This window comes from Ceratotherium simum, chromosome 15, assembly GCF_057802395.1.
Source record: "Ceratotherium simum simum isolate JZ-2026a chromosome 15, ASM5780239v1, whole genome shotgun sequence".
Lineage (NCBI taxonomy): Eukaryota > Metazoa > Chordata > Mammalia > Perissodactyla > Rhinocerotidae > Ceratotherium > Ceratotherium simum.
In genome coordinates, this window is record NC_141914.1 from 23,783,627 (window position 1) to 23,806,205 (window position 22,579).

The window sequence follows — 22,579 nt, forward strand, 5'->3', positions numbered from 1 at the left end:
TATCAAGATAAGACAACAGTTCCTGGGCAGGACAGGTTACAGAAAAAATTACAGATATCTTGTCCCCATAACTGACTCAGTAGGTGCCTAAAATACTCAACAGGTTCTTCACAGGAGACAAAACAGGGTTCCAGATTGTCAGTAAAATGACTGATCCAGGGGCCAATCTGGAATCACTCTAGGTGCCCAAAAACCAGAGGAGAGCTCCCAGAGGTGGAGCATGGACTCTCCAAATCCAGAGCCCAGAGGGGAGCTCATGGGGGTGGGGGTGGGGTGTGGAGATTTCATTAGCATTTGTAAGATCACGAGAGGAAGCTGAGACTCCAAATTTGATTAGGTTCTTAAGACTAGTCATTACAAGGGTTCTCTGATTGGGGCCATGCGGTGTTATAAAAGAACATCACCTTTTCCTGTTTCATGGGCTCATAGCTAAAAGTCACCCAGTTTGGGAAAATGCAGCCCAAAGGGATACAAATGGGCATCTAATTAGCACTTTCCATTGTTTCAGAATTTAGACACAGCCGGTCAAAGTTCACTTATGCTGCAGCTAGAATCAGATCTCAAGAATTTCGAGCGTCCCGAAACCAAGATCCTCACAATGAAGGCCAAACCAAGGCTCCCTTTTTGGAAGTCTTGAGGGAATTCCCTGCCAAACCAACCCAAGAGAACTTCTGAGAGTGGATCCCCTAGTTCTTCCTTAATATTGAGCGTCCCTGAAATCAAGACCCTCACAATGAAGGCCAGACCATGGCTTCCTTTTTCGGAAACCACAGAGGATGTCCCCCGCCAAATCAAGGCTTCGTTTTTGGAAGTCAAACCGGAAGGAAGAAGAAATAAGAATCTGGTCACTTGTACCAAAGTTTACTCACCAAAATACATCTTCCAAACCCAGAAATCATCTCTCTACCGCAAAGTGAAAATATGCACCAAGGAGTCAGCAGTGCCAAGCCAGGAAAAGAATCCCAGAACAGTCCCCAGAGAAATGCTCCTGGCAGCTGCTAGACTCATCCACAGGTTCTCCATACTGGCAAAGAGTGGACAAGTCTCAGGCAAAAAGGTCCATCTGGACTTACTTCCTGGCTGGCTCGCCAAATTGTTACTGAACAAGGTTCGTTTTTGCCTGTCGCCTGGAAAGCCAAACACCAAGATGAAGAGACTGCAGCAGATAGAGGGTTTAATCACAGGCAGCCAAGTGAGGAAAACAGGAGAACAAGTCTCAAATATGCCTCTCCAATAATGGGGACTCAAGGATATTTATGGGGTAGGCAGCAAGGTGGTCTGAAATGTAGAGATAGATGATTGGAGATGAGGAGAGGTGACGTAATGGATGATCTGCACAAGCATAGTCAGACTTCATGCCTCATCATAGGATGCAATGTTCACAAAATGGTGGTGTTAGCATGACCAGAGGGTGGAGATTTTAGCCTCTTGATATCAAAAGGACAAGGATATCTTGATGGGCCCAGTTGATGGGTTGGTGGTCTCAACCGGCCTGAAGTGGATAAGGGGTTCTAATTCCTGAAAAACAGCTCAAACACCTACTAGCATGGTGATCCAGGCTTCAGGGAGATGTTATCTATAGGAACCTAGTAGAATTTAGATAACTTATTGCCTAAACAGCACAGTTAAAAATGTGTGTGTAAACAGCTAAAACCTATAACTAGTAATTACAAAAAGGAAAGAAAACTTTAGTTCCTAGCTACTTAATCATCAATGGCTGTTTGCTGGTTTCACTTCTCCTATCATTATGTAATGAGTGTGTTAGGGCAATTATCTTGCCTTTAAGCTTTAAGAGAGGACTGCCCAGACTTGAGGCTGATGCTCAGACAGGCTGAGACTTTGGGACTGTCTTCCTTGGGAGGATGTTGTGTGTTTTAGATGTTAGGGAAGAAAGATGTGTACAGATGTCAGGTAAGCAATTAGCAGTGTCTGCCACAGGACTGAAAACAGGGCACTCACTGGATTTGGAAAATAGGAGGATAGTGATGACCTTAGTGAGAATAGTTTAAGCAGAATAATTGGGAGGGTGGGGAGTGCAGAGAAGCCAGTTACAACGGGTTTAGGAGTGAATGGAAGTTGTGAATTTTTAGGACTCTGGCAATGAAAGGACCATGCTGATCATCACTTTCCTGGTTATACACAAAGATATCTTGGTGGGGATTCTTTTATCAATTTTTACCCCCAGGAGTTGTCCATGTTCAATTTTTACTCCAGGTGTTGCTTATGTTCTCCCTGGGGCAAAGGGAGAAATCAAGAGATGGAGTTAGCTCCGCAGCAAGGATTAGGCTACATATTTTGAAAGGTGAAGATCAAGAGCCACATATTTAATGCCCCAGGCAAAATCAAGCTGCATTGCTAGGTACCCTCCATGATGATTACTAAACTTCTTAGCCTCCTTTGGATAAATCTAAAGGGGAAACTATAGCAAGTAAGTAGGCAATATTTTTGTAGAGCTGAAAAGAGACATGGAAGCTACACATAGAACTCCCATAGCTGAGAAGGACCTTAAGATGTCATTCACTTCACCTGCCAGATGACATCTAATCCATTCACTAGCAGGCTACAGGAAACAAAGAGGATGGAAAAGCAAAGACCACTTTATTAAATTCAGGAAAATGCCCTTTTAATTAAGGGATGAGGATGGTGTGGTAGTGTTAATAATTTTGTTGAGATAAGCAAAAAAAGAAAGAAAAAAGCAAGCTTCAGGGGTGCTCTCTGCAGATAAGACACATAAACACAGAAAGGAGAAAAAAGTAAACTGTAGATCTTACTGCCAACACATCACCAGCATAAAATGCATCAGCAACAAAATCTATGAAGGAAAAATAAAAAATATGACCCTTTCCAAATGACTCTACTACTAAATCCCGATTGCAAATGATCCCCTTACCACAGCAACAAATACTATCAGTGGTGAGTTGTCTGCTGAAGTCTGCTCACCAGTTCCCACATACAGCAGTCCCAATTAAGGGGGGTGACACCTACTGTGGGGCACGGAGTACATTCTTTGAAAGCCAACTCTGCAAACCACGTCGCAGAACTTGGCTCACAGGTTCCCCGTTCTTTTTCTCTTCCATCATTTTCTTCTTTCTTTGGAAGGCAGCCATGAGAACCACATTGTCTATCTTCTCCACCTAGAACCCAAGGAAATAAATGAAAAAGAGACTGGAAAACTGCTACTTAAATTGGCTGATACTCTGCTTCAAAATAAAGGCTTTTATGTGCATATTACTGTGCATGCCATTTGCTTTTCATATAAAGTTGCATTAAGAGTCTCTCCTGGCCCCAACCCTCTCCTAGTTTGACTTCTATCTCTTCAAAGTTCCCTGTCCTTTCTTAGATAAATTCATTTAATCAGAATTCACTGAGCAATCACTATGTGCCAGGTACTGGCAATGAAATGGTCAACAATGTAGACACGGTCTTTGGCCTCTTAAAGCTTGTAGTTTAGCGAGAGATAAAAATAGGTAAACAATTATAATACAGTGTGATAAAATCTATTCTATTTCTTTCATTTTGCTTCAAGATAGCCAGGTAGCTTTTTCCTGAACATTGATATATGCCTCTCTACCTCCTGATTCTAACTATACCTCTTGTACATGCCTATCCCTGCCCTCCATTCAGTCTTATTCCTAGGATTCCAGGTCAGTGAGCAGCAGCTCAGAGTCATCAGCAGGTGAGTTTTTCTTTTGGCTACAGAGCCGAGTGACAGCAAGATGAGTCAAATCTTTCCCTTAATGAAGTATACCTTTATAATCTGCAAACCACAGTTTCCAAACTGTTTCTTTTATCCTGAATTTCTGGAGTTGGAACCACTATGCATTTCCGAAATGTGATTTCTTTCATTTCATCCCAGTTTTTTGGTTGCTGATCAGTCCATTGTCCTAAAACTAAGTAACATAACACCTTGTCTCAACGCTCTGTGAGAGGGAAAATGTTTGTAAAGAAGTTTAATGAAATAAATTATAGATATTTGGAGGAAGAAGATTAGCCAGTTTAAATTGTATGTCCCGCATGTTCAGGACATGCAAGGAGAGCTACAATCCTATGAGAAGTCATAGGATTAATAGGGGGTTAATAAATTTGTCCTCGGAGGATTCAGATTATGAGGCTGAGGGGATGAAAGACAAAAAAGCATTAATATATACTCCCCCCATCAGTGCTGTGATGATGATATATAATTGTGTTGCTCATAGGAAATGTTTATATTTCAAACCAGGATGCCCGTCAACAAAAAGAGAGAGGCATCAGAAGACATTATGGAATGATGCAAAATAGTATGACACTTATCTAACACTTCAAAGTTTTCAAAAAGATTTCGTATCTCTACCTCATTTGAGCATTACAACACCAGCACTGAAATAACTAACACAGTTTTACAAATAAATAAATCGAAACTCAGAGAAGTTAAGTGACTTGCCCAATATCACACACCTAATAAGTACAGATCCAACATTATAAACCTGGCTTTCACTAGTGCTTTCTGCATAAGGCAAGGCAAAATATTTGGTACATGTATCACTCATATACCACCTAAACTAGAAGAGCAGAATTTGGAGACTAACAGTCTATGGTGTTATGCCTTTCCTCCCTTCCTTCCTTATTTTCCTTTATTTCTTCCTTCCTCCCTCCCTTCCTTAACTTCTTTCCTTCCTTTTTTAAATTCAAGGGACAACCTGTTATTGCCCAAAAGAGCTCCTGATTAGACTAAATATACAAATGGACAAATGGAAACCCCAAAAAAGGCTCAGTAAATTTCAGTTTATTTTCAGTTTGACTTAAGACCAAGTATACCAAAATGAGTTCATGCCCAGCACATTATCTAACTGAGTGGGCTCAATTTAACCACAAAAAGCAGATGATAAATCCAGAGAAACTCGCTAGAGGGACAAGATATAAATCTGGAAAGCAGGAGGGAGAAAACTCCATAAAAGCCAGGAAATTTCAAAGGAAGAGACTGTAAATTAATCTGGAGGGTGATAGCTCACATTTATAAAGTATAGTATTAGCGTCAGTTCACTTGAGTTCAGCAAATATTATTGGGCTCCCACTACATGCCAGACACTGGCCTGGGCACTGGAGACTCACAGAGCCACAAACTCCTGCTGTCAGAAGCGCTCACCAGGAAGGATTGAAAGAGAGGAGATGCCTAACTTCTATTATTTAAATCTTATTGTTCTGATGGATAATTGATGTTCCATGTAGCAATAACTCACTTTAAAATTATCCATTTTGTCCGCCAAGATCTTAATCTGTAAGAGAGGGTGAGTCTGTATGAACTTCTAAAACACTGCTGTGGAAAAATTTGCTTAGTCATCAAATACCACCTTGCAGCAGAACAAGGGACTTGACTAAATTGCCAATAGCTGGGAGAATGGGTCCACCTTAGGAATGCAGTTAATTTAAAGTAATGCCACAAGTTTTATATGGCATCAATGTTTCTTTGTCTCTTGTTCTCTTGAGAAGTATCAGTGTCAATTTAAATACCCATAGCCTTTGCGTTTCAAAAGCTAAGTAGAAATCATAATGTTGGGTCACTCTTGTGTATTATTTTTGTCCATGTTCTTTGACACTGGGTTTTCTGTGGAATGTGGATACAACATTTGTTGCAAACTCCCACTCACTTTGACCATTTCTAGCTGTATTATTTTTACAAACACATGGTGAAAATAAGTTGACCTTTAAAATTCTGCATCTGAATTTTTGTACCAAATCCATTCTCCACCTATCAGTGATCTTTCTAAAATACAAGCCTGACCTTTATCTTTGCTTAAACTTCTTCAAGGCTCCCCATTTGTTTCAGGAAAAACTCTGAACATCTTTCATGTGATTTACAAAGTCCTACATAACCCAGGCCCTGCTATGGTCTTACTTCTTGGAAGTTTCTCTCTTTGCCTTACTAACTTCTACTTATTCTTCAGTTCTCCATCTATGACGCCTGCTCTGAGAAGCTTTCCCCTGACCTCCGTAGTCTGGCTCAGGTGCCTCTCCTAGGTGCTCCCAGATCACTTGTACCCTCCTCTTCCATAACTCACCTGCTTACTTCTCGGTGTCCCCCAATCAGATTTTGAGTGGGAACAATTCCCATCTTATCACTGTATCCCCAGCACCTAGCACAATGCCTGGCACATATCATGGATGCAATATATATTAGTTGAATAAATGAATGAAGTAAGCCTCTGTCTCCCAAGTTGGTGTTTTCAGTGGTATAATTTCCTAGTTAGCTCTAGGGCTAAGTTAAAAGGATCTCTCCAGGCCCAAATTCCCAGTCATCCTGATGGATTTTGCCCCACTGAGTCAGTGATACTTGAGTGTACTTCATGGTACCAACAAAGTAAGTAATTTTAGGTTTCCTAATGCTGCCAGCAACAAATAAATGCAATAAAACTCAAAGAAATGAATTAATCAAGTGGAATGTGTCTACATACAAATGCTCCATCTGCAGAATTAGGGATGTATTTTTTCCCCATAGCCTGGGCTTGGGTTACCCGAGGCTATCCATGTAATTGCCTCTTAGGTGATCCATGTCATCATAAGTAAATCAAATCGTATGTCTGTGTATGTGTGTGTGTGTGTTTTCATTTATTAATAATTAACCCTGCTGGTAGAAAGAGAGCCACCAAACGGTTATAAAAGCTTATGGCCTAACGCAGAACGAGCAGTTTGCTTTCTCTCCTGTTCATTCTATCTCTTGCCCACACACACACGTGCACACTCACACACAAAAGAAGGAACAATTCGGAGAGCTGACTTTCCAACTTAGTAGAAAGTTACTCACCGGACAAGCTCCAGAGGTCTCGCTCCTTTTTTCTTGCCATTTCCTCTTGAACTTCACACAGCATAGGTTCAATCTTCATAACCACCTCAATAACGTCAGCCCAGGCTCCTTTAATCTCTAAACTTGCCTTTCCTGGACTGATAATCTCTGAGATAGAGACCCTTGAGGTTTTCTGAAGCTGAGACAACATGTCATTTTCCTTTTTCCCAGGGTAGAGGATATGATTATTCTCAATGATGTGCTCCTGGAGGTCAATAACCTTTGGATCCACCCTTGGGCCTCACTCATCTTTTCCGGGTTGTGTCCCAACAGACTGATGACAGGAGATTTAGCTTTGAGCCCATTTTCTCATTTCTCCCCTCTGGTCCACTGAGAAACTGTAAAAACTATCATAAGCAACCATGGAAGGCAGGTGGGTTTTAAACCAGAGGAGAACAAAACACCATGCCAGTGTTTACCCCAAGGGTGTTGTCACCATTGTCAACAATAGCAGCTTCAATTAAGTACCTATCTCTGAGAGCTGTGCTGGGTACAAAGGAAATCCAAATGTACAGTTTACAGTCTCCTGTAAAGAGAAGACCAAGTTTAGCTTGTAAGGAGTTGCCTTTATCAGGTTTTGCACCTGTTGTGTTGCATTTGTCAGTTCACAGATGGGTTCTCCTTGTAATCTCATCCTGGAACAACTATTTAGTGAACAACTGAATAGTGAACAACTATTTCCTGCTGAATGGGATTTTCCTTAATGTCTTACTACTCCCAGCTTTAAAATCAAATGTCTCTGAAAGCCAGAGAGCTTAAAGAGTGAAAATTCTTTTTTGTTTTTTTGTGAGGAGATCAGCCCTGAGCTAACATCTGCGAATCCTCCTCTTTTTTTTTGCTGAGGAAGACTGGCCCTGGGCTAACATCTGTGCCCATCTTCCTCCACTTTATATGGGACACCGCCACAGCATGGCTTGCCAAGCAGTGCGTTGGTGCATGCCCGGGATCCGAACCGGGGAACCCCAGGCCGCCGCAGCGGAGTGCACGCACTTAACGGCTTGCACCACCAGGCCGGCCCCAAAGAGTGAAAATTCTTTAAAAACAACAACATGCATTTCTGATTATAATTATAATACATGTTTATTATTGAAAAATTGGGAAATTATCATAATTTCATGACCTGGGATTCATTTTTATATCTTGTGTATGTGTGACAGGACATTTTGCACCTCCACAACAAGCACGTGGAGCTTAGCAGCTTATGTCCTGCTAGACATAGTATATCCTGGCAGAAAAGGAAATAGCACTTGATTCCAACCCACCCATGTGTAGCCCTCTCCACAAGGAGTAAAGATATATATAAAGAGGAAGAATCCTTGATGGATTAGGTGACTTTATAGAGGAGGCAGTATTTAGCATATATAAAGAATTCCTTCAAATCATTAAGAAGAAGCCAGAAGCCAGTTGGGCAAAAGATGTCACAGCAAAGGAAACACACATGGCCCATATACGTGTGAAAAGATGCTCATCTTCATCGGTAATTAGGAAAATGGAAAACCACCCTCCAGACTGGCAAAAATGCATAAGTCTGACAATACCAAGTGTTGAGAAGGATGTAGAGCAACTGGAACTCCTAAATATTCATGACGGATTAAAACTGGAACAACCACTCCTATAATTGTATTACTAAAGAAACTTTTGCAGGTTTGTAACAGGGGATGTGAACAAGAAACTTCACATTTTTGTTTGTAACAGCCAAAAACTAGAAATAACCCAAATGTCCTTCAACAATGGAATATTATTATAGCAATGAAAAGGATTGAACTTTAGCTACATGGATGAATCTTAGAAAAATATTTTGAAGGGAAGTATAAGTTGAGCACTTACTGTGTTCTAGGTATTGTTCTAGTGCTTTACATCTATTATTTTATTCAATCCCCACAACCCCAACGAGATAGGTACTATTGGTGGCCCCATCTTATGAATGAGGAAACCGATTCAGAGAGTTATTAAGTAACGTGCCCATGGTTATAGGACTAGAAAGTGGTGCCCACAGAGCTAGTAGGTGTGGGCAGTCTGACTCCAGTGCTCATACTATTCTGCCTCCCAGTGAGTGATCCCAGGACAATAGTGGTAATTAGCATCTTTTCCCTCATATAGTAGTTGAGTGGTACCAGGAGCTATGAAAAAGTACCAGGACAGACCTAGAAGTAAAGGGGAGGATGGCCTCCCTCTGAGTACAAATAAAAGCCAGTGTTTTAGACAACAGTAAGAAATGACAGAGGATCTTAAATTAGAGGCATACTTTTCTTTTTTATTTTTGGTGAGGAAGATTAGCCCTGAACTAACATCTGTTGCCAATCCTCCTCTTTTTGCTGAGGAAGATTGGCCCTGGGCTAACATCTGTGCCCATCTTCCTCTACTTTATATGTGGGATGCCTGCCACAGCATGGCTTGATAAGCAGTGCATAGGTCCATGCCCAGGATCCAAACCCATAATCCCACACCGCCAAAATGGAGAGCACGAACTTAACCACTACACTACCTGGCCAGCCCCCATACTTTGTTTTTATAACACTTTGTCTGCCTGAGGGCTTATATTACTTTCTGGGAGAAAATAAAAACAATTGTTGATGATACTTCACTTAGCCATCATTACAAGGAAAGAAGAATTGCTCTTCTAGATAACTAAGTTATTCAGATCACTAAAGGACACTCTTCTAGCACCAAAACATATTTAATTTTAACTCTCTATTAAATATTTCTAACAGAAACACACTTCCCCACTTTCCCAAATTATTTAACTTCTCCTTGATAAACTGAGGTCATTATCATTAATTATTATTAATGTCAATTATTGCCCTGTGCTATAATTCCTTTACAGATGTCTTCAAGAGTTACTGAAGTAAATGGCAGTGCCTGGCCTCTTTATTCAGATCAATGACAGAAAAACATTTGCATGTTTCTTTTCCATGTTATCTTCACCTAAAATTCCTCCTAACTAGTTTCCCTAGATTCATTGTGGTTCCCCGAACATACACTGCATTTGTTGCTTCTGTGGGTTTTCTTCATCTTGGGTGCCCCACCCCACTGACTCTGCCCATTGAAAATCTTGCCATCCTCAAAGCCCAATTTTAGAACCACCTCATCCATGAAGCCATTCTTGATCCCTTCCTGTCAGAGGGAATCTCTCCCTCTTTTGGTCCACTTGAGGAGTTTGTCCATCCTCTCATTCATTATTTAGCACCTGGCATTTGTGCTTTGCATAGTGCTTTGCAATTTACAGAATATTCTTACATACAAAATCTCCAATTATTCTCACAGCAGTCTGTCATTATTTTACAGGTAGATAAACAGGCTCATAATAGATGTAGTCATAGAACAGAGCTCTTAAAGCTACCCCTTCATTTCCAGCACTGCTGGACCACGGAACATCCATAAGATAACTCTTCTATTAAAGGGTGTAAGCAAATCATTTTGACCCTAATGGGAAATATCCTAACAGTTTTATTGCTGGTTGAATGTCTACTGTTCTTAACATCTGTACAACCCTGTAGATTAAGAGACTATTTCAGAAGTACACATCCTAGTTGTCATGAGGCTATTGCATCTCAGTCCACTCAAACTCCACTAAAGAAATGGAGTTATAAGACAAAGTTCATCCTTCTGCAGCCCTCAATAACCAGGATTTGTTTAGTCCAGTGATCCCTAAACCTGGTTCAGCAGCATAATTGACTAGGGAGCACTGAAAAATACACATGCTGGGCCCAGACCCAGAGTTCCTGAATGAGAATCTGTGGAGTTGGGGCCTGTACATACTTTTGCTTGTTTGTTAAGGTTTCCATCATGATCCCAGTGATTACTCAGGTTTGGATAGCATTGCATTAATCCATTTATTATTATCTGGCATTACTGAGATGTGTTTTCTATAATTACCAATGAGTAACCCCATTTCGATGTAACTCCATTCAGGGCAGAAAGAGTAACCGGCTTAGTCATCTTGTGAAGGACGGAAATTTTTCTTAGAAAAAAATTATAGACAGCGATCTGTAATGAAGCAACAACACTGTGGATTACATACTACAACTTAGTCTCTCTCTGTTTATATCTTGAAACTGGACTGAGCAAAATGAGAATCATGGTCACGTATAGAGCAGGTTGGTATCCAAGCAGGGGCACAATAAAATATATTTGTCTTATTAATTCTTTTTCTCCCCTCCATTAGTTCAGATGATCAAGAATAGAATGAGCCTAGGGTGAAGACTCTACTTCTAGGCCTGTGAATTTCTTACTCACCTCTGTAATTGTTAAGAACTTGCAGCTTGGACATATTCTTTGCCATTTCAGTGCAGAAAGCTTACAAGAAGCAAAACACAGCAGAGTCATAAGTGGTGTGTTTAGCTGTTGTCATCAAAATCCCTCTCTCTACCTGCACACACCACACTTGACCTCATCCACTCTGTCAGCCCCCATTCCCACTGCTGCAAATCTAAAGCACCTTTTGAAAAGTCCTAGGGGACAGCAAGTGCAGCACCACAGTCTATTAGAACATGAAAGGAGAAATAACTATAGAAAAAATGGAAAGAAAATGAAAATCTGGTATAAAAAAAAAGAATATACATCACAAGGCAAAATATAATCATTCATTCACTCAACAGATATTAACACCCTGCTTATTGCATATTAGGCACTGAACTAAAGCTGTGGATATATCCCTGAAGAAGACAAATATAGGCAGATGCTCTTGTAATTAATTAAACATAAATTCATTTTTAAAAGTTATATGCATACCAAGCCTTGTCTGTAGATTCAATAAATGATCAATTCCTGTAAAGTGCTTAAAATTTTATCTGGCACACAGTAGGCCTTTAATATATGTTAGCCATTGTAATTATTATTATACGACTGTCTATAGACAAAGATTTGTGTATATTGCCATGTAGGTCCTTTAACATGTGTCGAATTGAAAAAATTCATTCTTCTAGGGTTTGCAACCAACATACACAGTGTCTACCTTGTTTAAAGTTGATTCAATTGGCAATAATTACTCCTTTGAAAAGATGATAAATAATGAGGTAAAGACTAGATTTGGGGGGCTTGGTGTCAAGATGGCACTGTAGGCATATTATGAACTCACCTCCTCACATGGACACAACAAATTTACAACTAATCTTGGAACAATTACCCCTGAGAGAGAACTGAAAACTGGATAAAAAGAACCCCCACAACAAGGGACAGACCTGAATAAGGTGAAAGAGGCAGAAATTCCTTTCTGGAGAGAAAAAAGCTACCTTCACGAGCCACTGCACTTCATGACTGGCCAGGAGCAATCCTAAGTTATGTAGCCTTCCCTGGAGGACTGCGGGACCTGAGCAGGGGAGAATTACTGCTGTAAACATCTTTTGGACTCAGCACAACTGAGACAAGTGTCATAATATCTGGCTTTGGTGGCTACTAACAGCAATGCGGAATACTCCCAGAAAAGCTGTGAGACATAAGGGGAAAGAAAGCCAGCTCTTAAAGGCCCATGCACAAATTCACCTATTTTGGCAAGCAATCTAACATCATCAGAAAGAAAGGTGCACAGTCCTTTGGTGAAAAGAGACTCACCTGACAGGCTCTGGGTGCATCTTGGTGAGAAGTGAGACCTCTCCAGGGCCTGAGAGATTGGCAGCAGCCATCATAGTGACCTAGTACAGGCATGCTGACACAGACGCTGGCAGATGCCATTGGTGTTCTTCAGCTGGCCTGTTAGCCCACAATCTGTGCCATCCATTAGAGCACTGATTTAATCCAGCTCAGCTAGGGCAGGCAGCCCTTCCTAGGGAGTGTCTCCACTAAAGAGTAAGCCCTCCGGCAACTTGTGGGCCAGCATAGGCTGGTGCATGGATCCTCTGTAGCCAGGCAAGTGGGTCCACCTCTGTGGGGCAAGGTGTGCATGAGGAGCTGGTGGAGTGTGAGGCCTCTGCAGTGGGGTGACTGGGTCTGCTTCAGGGGGTCCGGGCACATGAACGGGGCAGGATGTGTTGAGGGTGTGTGTGGCCATGTGGGCAGTGGGGCTTGTCATCTGCAGAAGACTTGTGCTTCTCAAACACCCACATAGGGGATTGATCCCACCTTCCAAAGCCTGAAACAATTGGGTGCTCCCCTGCCTGGGGCCAGCCCCACTCAACTGCAATCCTGAGAGAGCTGACAAGAGCCTTGCATGCTGGAAGCCTACAGCAATTGTAAGCCCCTGAGCCTAGCAGCCAGCCATGTTGGGGGCCTGCTCACTTAACAGAAAAACTGCAACAGAAATGTGTTATTAGGCCTAGCAGCCAACTGCGCCAGGGCTCCCCATGGCTGATAAAATGACTGAAGTGTCCATAAGCAGCCACATGCAGCTGAGCATTACAACCAGCTGGCCAGGGCAACAGCCAAGCCACACTGGGCACCTGCAGCAAGAGTGACCTTGACTCAACACAAGGACACACGTAGCCCACACAGGGATCACTCCTGGAACATTTGGAACTGGTGACAAGAGGGAAGCACACTGATGGGCCTCAGAAGGCACCCCTTACATAAGGCCACCTCTCCAAGATCAGGAGATGTAGCTGAACCTACCTAATACATAGATACAAGCACAGAGAAAGATGCAAAATGTGGAGGCAAAGGAATACATTTCAAGTAAGGGAACATGACAAAACCCCAGAAAAAGAACTAAATGAAACAGAAATCAACAATCTAACTGACAAGGAGTTCAAACAAAAAGTCGTAAGGATTCTCACTGATCTTCAGGGGAGAATGGATAAACACAGTTAGAACTTCAACAAAGAATTGGAAAATATAAAAAAAGAACAAATCAAAACTGAAGAATACAATAATGGAAATGAAACATTCACTAGAGGGACTCAATAGCAGAGTAGATGATACAGAAGAACAGATCAGCAAGCTGCATAAAAGACTAGAAGAAATCACCCAAGCTGAACAGATAAAATAAAAAAAAACTAAAAAGAATGCAGACAGTCTACAGGACCTCTGGGACAAAATCAAGTGCACTAGAAATCATATTATGGGTGTCCAAGAAGGAGACGAGAGAGACAAGGGGCAGAGAATCGATCTGAAGAAATAGTAGCTGAAAACTCTCCTAACTTAAGGAGGGAAACAGACATCCAGGTACAGGAAGCACAGAGAACACCAAACTAGAAAATCGAAAGAGACCCACACCAAGACACATTATAATTAAAATGTCAATAATTAAAGATAAAGAGACAATCCTAAAAGCCACGAGAGAAACGCAAGTTACATACAAAGGAAACCCCATAAGGTTATCAGCTGACTTCCCAGCAGAAACCTTACATCCTAGAAGAGAGTGGCATGATATGTTTAAAGTGCTAAAAGGAAAAAACCTATAGCCAAGAATACTCTACCCAGTAAGGCTGTCATTCAGAATGGAAGGATAGATAAATAATTTCCCAGAAAAGCAAAAATTAAGCTTGGTGATTGGAGTTTATCACCAAGAAACCAGCCTTACAAGAAATAATAAGGGACTTAAGTGGGAAAGAGAAGACTGCAAATAGGAATAAGAAAATTATCAAAAAAAGAAAAAGCAATAAAATAACTGGTAAAGGCAAAAATATGCTAAATGTAGCAGATCAACCACGTATGAAGATAATATGAAGGTCAAAAGACAAAAGTACTAATATTACCTATTTTCATGATAAGAGGGTAATGGATACACACACACACAAAAGGAGGTAGATATGATATCAAAAACATAAAGTGTACGAGGGGAGTAAAAGAGTAGAGCTTTGAGAAAGAGGTCAAACTAAAGAGACTACCAACTTAATATAGATTGCTATATATGTAGTTTATTATATATGAACCTCATGGTAATCACAAACAAGAAACCTAATAATACACAAAAAATTAAGACAAAGAAACCCAAACATAATACTAAAGAGAGCCATCAAACCACAAGGGAAGAGAGCAAGAGAAGAAGAAAGGAACAGAGAAGAAGTACTAAAGCACCCAGGAAAAAAATAACAAAATGGCAATAAGTACATACTTATCTATAGGTACTTTAAATGTCAATGGACTAAATGCTCCAATCAAAAGGCATAGGGTGGCTGACTGGATTTAAAAAGACCCAGATATATGCTGCATACAAGAGACACACTTCAGACCTAGAGACACTCACAAACTGAAAGTGAAGGGATGGAAAAAGATACTCTATGAAAATGGCAATGAAAAGAAAACTGGGGTAGCAATACTTACATCAGATAAAATAGACTTTAAAACAAAAACTGTAACCAGAGACAAAGAAGGGCACTACATAATGATCAAAGGAACAATCCAACAAGAAGATATAACACTTGTAAATATCTATGCACCAAACATAGGAGCACCTAAATATATAAAGCAACTATTAACAGACATAAAAGGAGAAATAGACAGTAAAAAAATAATAGTAGGGGGTTCAACATTCCACTTACACCAATGGATAGATCATCCAAACAATAGATCAACAAGGAAACATTGGCCTTAAACGACACATTAGACCAGGTGGACTTAGTAGATATATACAGAACATTCCATCCAAAAACTGCAGAATAAACATTCTTTTCAAGTACACATGGAACATTTTGCAGGACTGATCATATATGAGACCACAAAACAAGTCTCAATCAATTTAAGAAGATTGAAATAATACCAAGCATCTTTTCTGACTGCAATGTTATGAAACTAGAGATCAACTACAGGAAGAAAATCAGAAAAGCCAGAAATATGTGGAGATTAAAGAAAATGCTACTGAACAATGATTGGGTCAATGAAAAAATCAAAGGAGAAGTCAAAAAATACCTGGAGACAAATGAAAGTGAAATTACGACATGACAAAATTTATGGGATACAACAAAAGTGATTCTAAGAGGGAAGATTATAGCAATACAGGCCTAACTCAGTAAACAAGAAATATCTCAAATGAGCAATCTAACAGTGCACCTAAAGGAATTGGAAAAGGAAGAACAAACAAAGCCCAAAATTAGTAGAAGGAAGAAAATAATAAAAATCAAAGCAGAAGTAAATGAAATAATCAACAAACAATAGAAAAAAATCAATGAAACCAAGAGCTGGTTCTTTGAGAAGATAAACAAAATTGACAAACCTCTAGCTAGACTCACCAAGAAAAAAGAAAGAAGGCTCAAATAAATAAAATAAGAAATGAAAGAGGAGAAATTACAAAGAGGACACCTCAGAAATACAAAAGATTATAAGAGAATAGTACGAAAAGCTATACACCAACAAATTGGATAATCTAGAAGAAATGGATAAATTCTTAGAATCATACAACCTTCCAAAACTGAATCAAGAAGAAATAGAGAATTTGAATAGACCAATCACCAGTAAGGAGATTGAAACAGTAATCAAAAACCTCTCAAAAAATAAAAGTCCAGGACCAGATGGCTTCCCTGGTGAATTCTACTAAACATTCAAGGAAGATTTAATACCCATCCTTCTCAGACTCTTCCAAAAAATTGAAGAGGAGGAGAAGCTTCCTAACTCATGGTATGAGGCCAACATTACCCTGATAGCAAAACCAGACAAAGACAACACAAAAAAAAGAAAATTACAGGCCAATATCACTGATGAAAATTACAGGCCAATTTTTGTATCGTTGATACAAAAATCCTCAACAAAATAGTAGCAAATGGAATAGAACAATACACTAAAAAGATCATACACCATGACAAAGTGGGATTCCAGAAATGTAGGGATGGTTCAACATCTACAAATCAATCAATACATTATGTCATACACCACATTAACAAAATGAACAATAAAAATCACACGATCATCTCAATAGATGCATAGAAAGCATTTAGCAGCATACAGAATCCATTTATGATAAAAATGCTGAATAAAATGGGTATAGAAGGAAAGCACTTCAACCTAATAAAGGCCATATATGAGACACCCACAGCTAATATCAGTCTCAATGGAGAAAAACTGAAAGCTATCCCTCTAGGAACAGGAACCAGACAAGGATGCCCACTGTCACCACTCCTATTTAACATAGTATTGGAAGTCCTAGCCAGAGCAATCAGGCAAGAAAAAGAAGTAAAATGTATCCAAATTAGAAAGAAAGAGTGAAACTGTCACTATTTGCATATGACATGATTTTATATATAGAAAACCCTAAAGAATCCACCAAAAACTTTAAGAAATAAAAAATGAATACGGTAAAATTGCAGGATACAAAATCAACATACAAAAATCACTTGTGTTTCTATACACTAACAACGAAGTAACAGAAAGAGAAATTAAGAATACATTCCCATTTACAATTGCAATAAAAATATTAAAATACCTAGGGATAAACTTAACCAAAGAAGTGAAATATCTGTACACTAAAAACTATAAAAAATTGTTGAATGTAATTGAAAAAGACACAAAGAAATGGAAAGATATTCTGTGCTCTAGGATTGGAAGATTTAACATAGTTAAAATGTCCATACTTCCAAAAGCAATCTACAAATTCAGTGCAATCCATATCAAAGTTCCAACATTTTTCACAGAAAAAGAACAAAGAATCCTAAAATTTATATGGAACAACAAAAGACCCCAAATAGCCAAAGGATTCCTGAGAAAAAAGAACAAAGCTGGAGGTATCACACTCCCTGATTTCAAAATATACTACAAAGGTATAATAAACAAAACAGCATGGTTCTGGCACAGAAATAGACACACAGATCAATGGAACAGGATTGAGAGCCCAGAAATAAACCCACACGTCTATGGATAGCTAACTTTTGATAAGAGAGCCAAGAACACACATGGGAGAAAGGAAAGTCTCTTCAATAAATGGTGCTGGGAAAACTGGACATGCAAAAGAATGAAAGTAGACCATTATCTTACACCATACACAAAAATTAACTCAAAATGGATTAAAGACTTGAATGTAAGACATGAAACTTCTAGAATGAAACATAGGCAGTATGCTCTTCGACATTGGTCTTAGCAGCATATTTTCAAGTAGTACGTTTGACCAGGCAAGAGAGACAATAGAAAAAATAAACAAATGGGACTACATCAAACTAAAAAGCTTCTGCACAGCAAAGGAAACCATCACCAAAAGGGAAAGACAGCCTAACAATTGGGAGAAGATATTTGCAAACCATATATCTGATAAGGGGTTAATATCCAAAATATATAAAGAACTCATATATCTCAACAACAACAAAACTAACAACCCAATTTAAAAAAATGGGCAAAAGATATGAACAGACATTTCTCCAAAGATGGTATACAGATGGCCAAGAGAGACATGAAAAGATGTTCAACATCATTAACTATCAGGGGAATGCAAATCAAAACTACAAGGAGATATCACCTTTTCTCCCATCAGAATGGCTATAATCAACAACACAGGAAACAACAAGCGTTGGAGAGGATGTGGAGAGAATGGAACTCTCCTACACTGCTGCTGGGAGTCCAAAGTGGTGCAGCTACTATGGAAAACAGTATGGAGATTCCTCAAAATATTAAGAATAGAACACCATATGATCCAGCTATTCCACTGCCGGGTATTTATCCAAAGAACGTGAAAACACGAATGTGTAAAGATACATGCACCCCTATGTTCATTGGAGCATTATTCACAATGGCCAAGACTTGGAAGCAACCTAGGTGCCCATCAAGGGATGAATGGATAAAGAAGATGTGATATGTACACAATGGAATACTACTCAGCCATAAGAAACGATGAAATCCAGCCATTTGTGACAACATGGATGGACCTTGAGGGTATTTTGCTAAGCAAAATAAGTCAGAGGGAGAAAGTCAAATACCATATGACCTCACTCATAAATAGAAGATAAAAACAACAAACAATCACATAGAGACAGAGATTGGATTGGTGGTTACCATAGGGGAAGGGTGGAGGGAGGAGTGTGAAAGGGATGATTAGGCACACATGTGCGGTGATGGAATGTAATTAGTCTTTGAGTGGTGAACATGATATAATCTATACAGAAATTGAAATATAATGGTGTACACCTGAAATTTATATAATGTTATAAACCAATGTTACCACAATAAAAAATAAATAAAATTTTCAAATTGAAAAATGCATATTAAAAAAAAGAATCTGGATTTGTTCTAATAAACTGTTTAGCAGAAATTGAATTTGTTCATGTTAGCTGTAAATGATCTTACCAGCCTTGTGATAATTAAGTCACCACTCTGCAAAGGAATTCATAAACCTTGTGTTCAATTCACACATCACCATATATATTACATGGAATTTGACTGGCTCTCTACTATAGATGCAGGAAAAAAAAAATGTTTCCTCTGATTGATTCAAGCTGAGTGTGTGTCCTCATGCTTCCACAAGTGGGGGAAAGGATTGGAGGGGAAAAACGGAATGAGAAGAAGAAATAACAAGAGAAGAGAAGATATATGAGATAATAAAGCCCTCTGTGAAAACAGGCCACCAGTTCAGAATTGTAGCTCATGGTCTCTGGTCTCAGACCAATCAGGTACCATTGGCCTGAACTCTGAGGTGTTCAGAAATCCACGGAAAAGAAATCCATTTCTTCAGTAATTAACAAAGTTTGAGAAACACTTCTAATTTTGATTAACTCGAAACAGTGGATTCTTAGAAGAGAGGTAGAGGCCATTCTAGTCATATGCATAGAGAATGCCAAGCCGGCTGAGAAGAAGATGGACTTACAAGAAGGAAAGACATGATTTAGCTTCAGACTGATGGAAGGCAGAATTTATAATGACTATAATTATTGATTGGTTTATATTTTGTTCCTCAAGAACCCATCACAACTTGAATAACATGAGTGTATTATACTCAAGACTTCTGTGTCTTACTGCTGAAGTAGGAGTACAGAAAAATAAATTGGGGAGTCCTTGAGTATCAGCATCAGAAGAGACAGAAGACAGCAGTTTACCTTGCAAGTAAGAGCCTACCTAGGGCCCGCCCTGATGGCCAACTGGTTAAAGTGCATCACGCTCCCCTTGGGCAGCCCAGGTTCATCTCCCGGGGGTCGAACCACACAACTCCTCTGTCAGCAGCCATGCAGTGGCGGCAGCTCACATAGAAGAACTAGAAGGACTTACAACTAGAATATACAACTATGTACTGGGGCTTTGGGGAAGAAAAAAGAAAAGAGAGGAAGATCGGCAAGAGGTGTTAACTCAGGGTGAATCTTCCCCAACAAGAACAAAAAAAAAAAAACAGCCGACCTAACCTGAGTCAAAAGTCCTTTCATGTTCCAACCTGGCTCACTGGAATTTCACACTGGGTAGAAGTCAAAGCCCAGGTAGTAACAGAGCGTTATTTGACTTTGCTTTGTTCTCTAGGACTACTTAAGAAGTATAGGGAGTGGTCTCTCGTTGAAGTGGATTATAGTCTTTGCATCTCATATTCTAACTATATATCTATCTAGAAGTACAGGCACCCTATTTTTTTTCTTGGTGTCATAATAGTTTATAACACTGTGAAGTTTTAGTTGTACATTATTGTTTGTAAGTCACCATATAAATGCATCCCTTCATCCCTGGTAACCACCAAACTGTTCTCTCTGTCTGTGTGTTAGTTTCTCTTCCACATATGAGTGAAATCGTGCAGTGTTTGTCTTTCTCTGTCTGGCTTATTTTGCTCACCATAATACCTTCCAGGTCTATCCATGTTGTTGCAAATGGGACGATTTTGTCTTTTTTTATGGCTGAGTAGTATTCCATTGTATGTATATATACCATATATTCTTTATCCAATCATAAGTCGAGGGACACTTGGGTTGTTTCCACTTCTTGGCTATAGTAAATAACACTGCAATGAACATAGGGGTGCATAAGCCTCTTTGGATTGTTGATTTCAGGTTGATTGGATAAATACCCAGTAGTGGGATAGCCAGATCATAAAGTATTTCTATTTTTAATTTTTTGAGGAATCTCCATATTGTTTTCCATAGAGGATGCACCAGTTTGCATTCCCACCAGCAGTGAATTAGGGTTCCTATTTCTTCACAACCTCTCCAACTTTTGTTATTTATTGTCATAGTGATTATAGCCATTCTAAGAGGTGTAAAGTGATATCTTATTGTAGTTTTGATTTGCATTTCCCTCATGATTAGTGATGTTGAACGCCTTTCCATGTGCCTATTAGCCATCTGTATATCTTCCTTGGAAAAATATCTGTTCATATCCTCTGCCCATTTTTTGATAGGGTTGTTTCTTTTGTTGTTGTTCAGTTGTGTGAGTCCTCTATATATTATGGAGATTAACCCCTTGCTGGATATATCATTTGCAAATATTTTCTCCCAGCTGGTGGGTTGTCTTTTCATTTTGATCCTGGTTTCATTTGTCTTGCAGAAGCTCTTTAGTTTGATGAAGTCCCACTTGTTTATTTTTTCTTTTGTTTCCCTTGTCCACATATGCATGGAATTTGAAAAGATCACTTTATGACCAATGTCAGAGTGTACTACCTATGTTTTCTTCCAGGAGTTTTATAATTTCGGGTCTTACCTTCAAGTCTTCAATCCACTTTCAGTTAATTTTTGTGTATGGCGAAAAAAAACAGTCTACTTTCATTCTTTTGCACGTGGCTGTCCGGTTTTCCCAGCACCATTTACTGTAAGAAACTTTCCTTTCTCCATTGTAAGTTCTTAGCTCCTTTGTTGAAGATTAGCTCTCCGTAGATGTGTGGTGTTATTTCTGGGCTTTCAATTCTGTTCCATTGATCTGTGTGTCTGTTTTTGTGCCAGTACTATGCTGTTTTCATTATAATAGCTTTGTAATATATTTGGAAGTCAGGGATTGTGATGGCTCCAGCTTTGTTCTTTTTTCCCAGGATTGCTTTAGCTATTCAGGATCTTTTTTTGCCCCATATGAATTTTAGGATTCTTTGTTCTATTTCCATGAAGAATGTCATTGGGATTCTGATTGGGATTTATTGAATCTGTAGATTGCTTTAGTTAGTATAGACATTTTAACCATGTTTATTCTTCCAATCTATGTGCATGCGATATCTTTCCATTTCTTTATGTCATCATTGATTTCTTTCAATAATGTCTTATAGTTTTCAACATATAAATCTTTCATCTCCTTGGTTAAATTTATTCCTAGATATTTTATTTTTCTTGTGATTATAAATGGGATGGTCTTCTTGAGTTTTCTTTCTGTTAGTTCATTATTAGAGTACAGAAATGCAACTGACTTTTCTAAGTTGATTTTGTATGCTGCAACTTTGCTGTAGTTGTTGATTATTTCTAATAGTTTTCCAATGGATTCTTTAGAGTTTTCTATGTATAAAATCATGTCATTTGCAAATAGTGAGAGTTTCCCTTCTTTGTTGCCTATTTGGTTTCCTTTTCTTTCTTTTTCTTGCCTAATTGCTCCAGCCAAAATCTCCAGTACCATCTTGAATTAGAGTGGTAAGAGTGCGCACTCTTGTCTTGTTCTTGTTCTCAGAGGAATGGCTTTCAGTTTTTCCCCACTGAGTATGATGTTTGCTGTAGGTTTGTCATATATGCCCTTTATCATGTTCAGGTACTTTCCTTCTATACCCATTTTGTGGAGAGTTTTTATCATAAATGGATGTTGGATCTTGTCAAATGCTTTCTCTGCATCTATTGAAATGATCATGTGGTTTTTATTCCTTGTTCGGTTAATGTGGTGAATTACACTGATTGATTTGTGGATGTTGAGCCATCCCTGTGTCCCTGGTATAAATCCCACTTGATCATGGTGTATGATCTTTTTAACATATTGCTGTATTCCGTTTGCCAATATCTTGTAGAGGATGTTTGCATCTTGTTCATCAGTGATATT

General features: G+C 39.2%; 1 pseudogene across 1 annotated transcript in view; it reads right to left on the reverse strand.

Annotated features, from left to right (window-relative positions):
* The window catches only part of LOC106800245 (protein mono-ADP-ribosyltransferase PARP9-like), a 68,975-nt pseudogene that overhangs the window by 10,180 nt on the left and 36,216 nt on the right, over positions 1-22,579 (reverse strand). The window contains exons 9-12 of the transcript XR_015554439.1: positions 7,629-7,665; positions 6,779-7,164; positions 3,749-3,884; positions 2,986-3,134 (exon numbers count right to left, since the gene is read on the reverse strand). The product of XR_015554439.1 is annotated as a protein mono-ADP-ribosyltransferase PARP9-like (transcript). The remainder of the gene's footprint in view (positions 1-2,985; positions 3,135-3,748; positions 3,885-6,778; positions 7,165-7,628; positions 7,666-22,579) is intronic.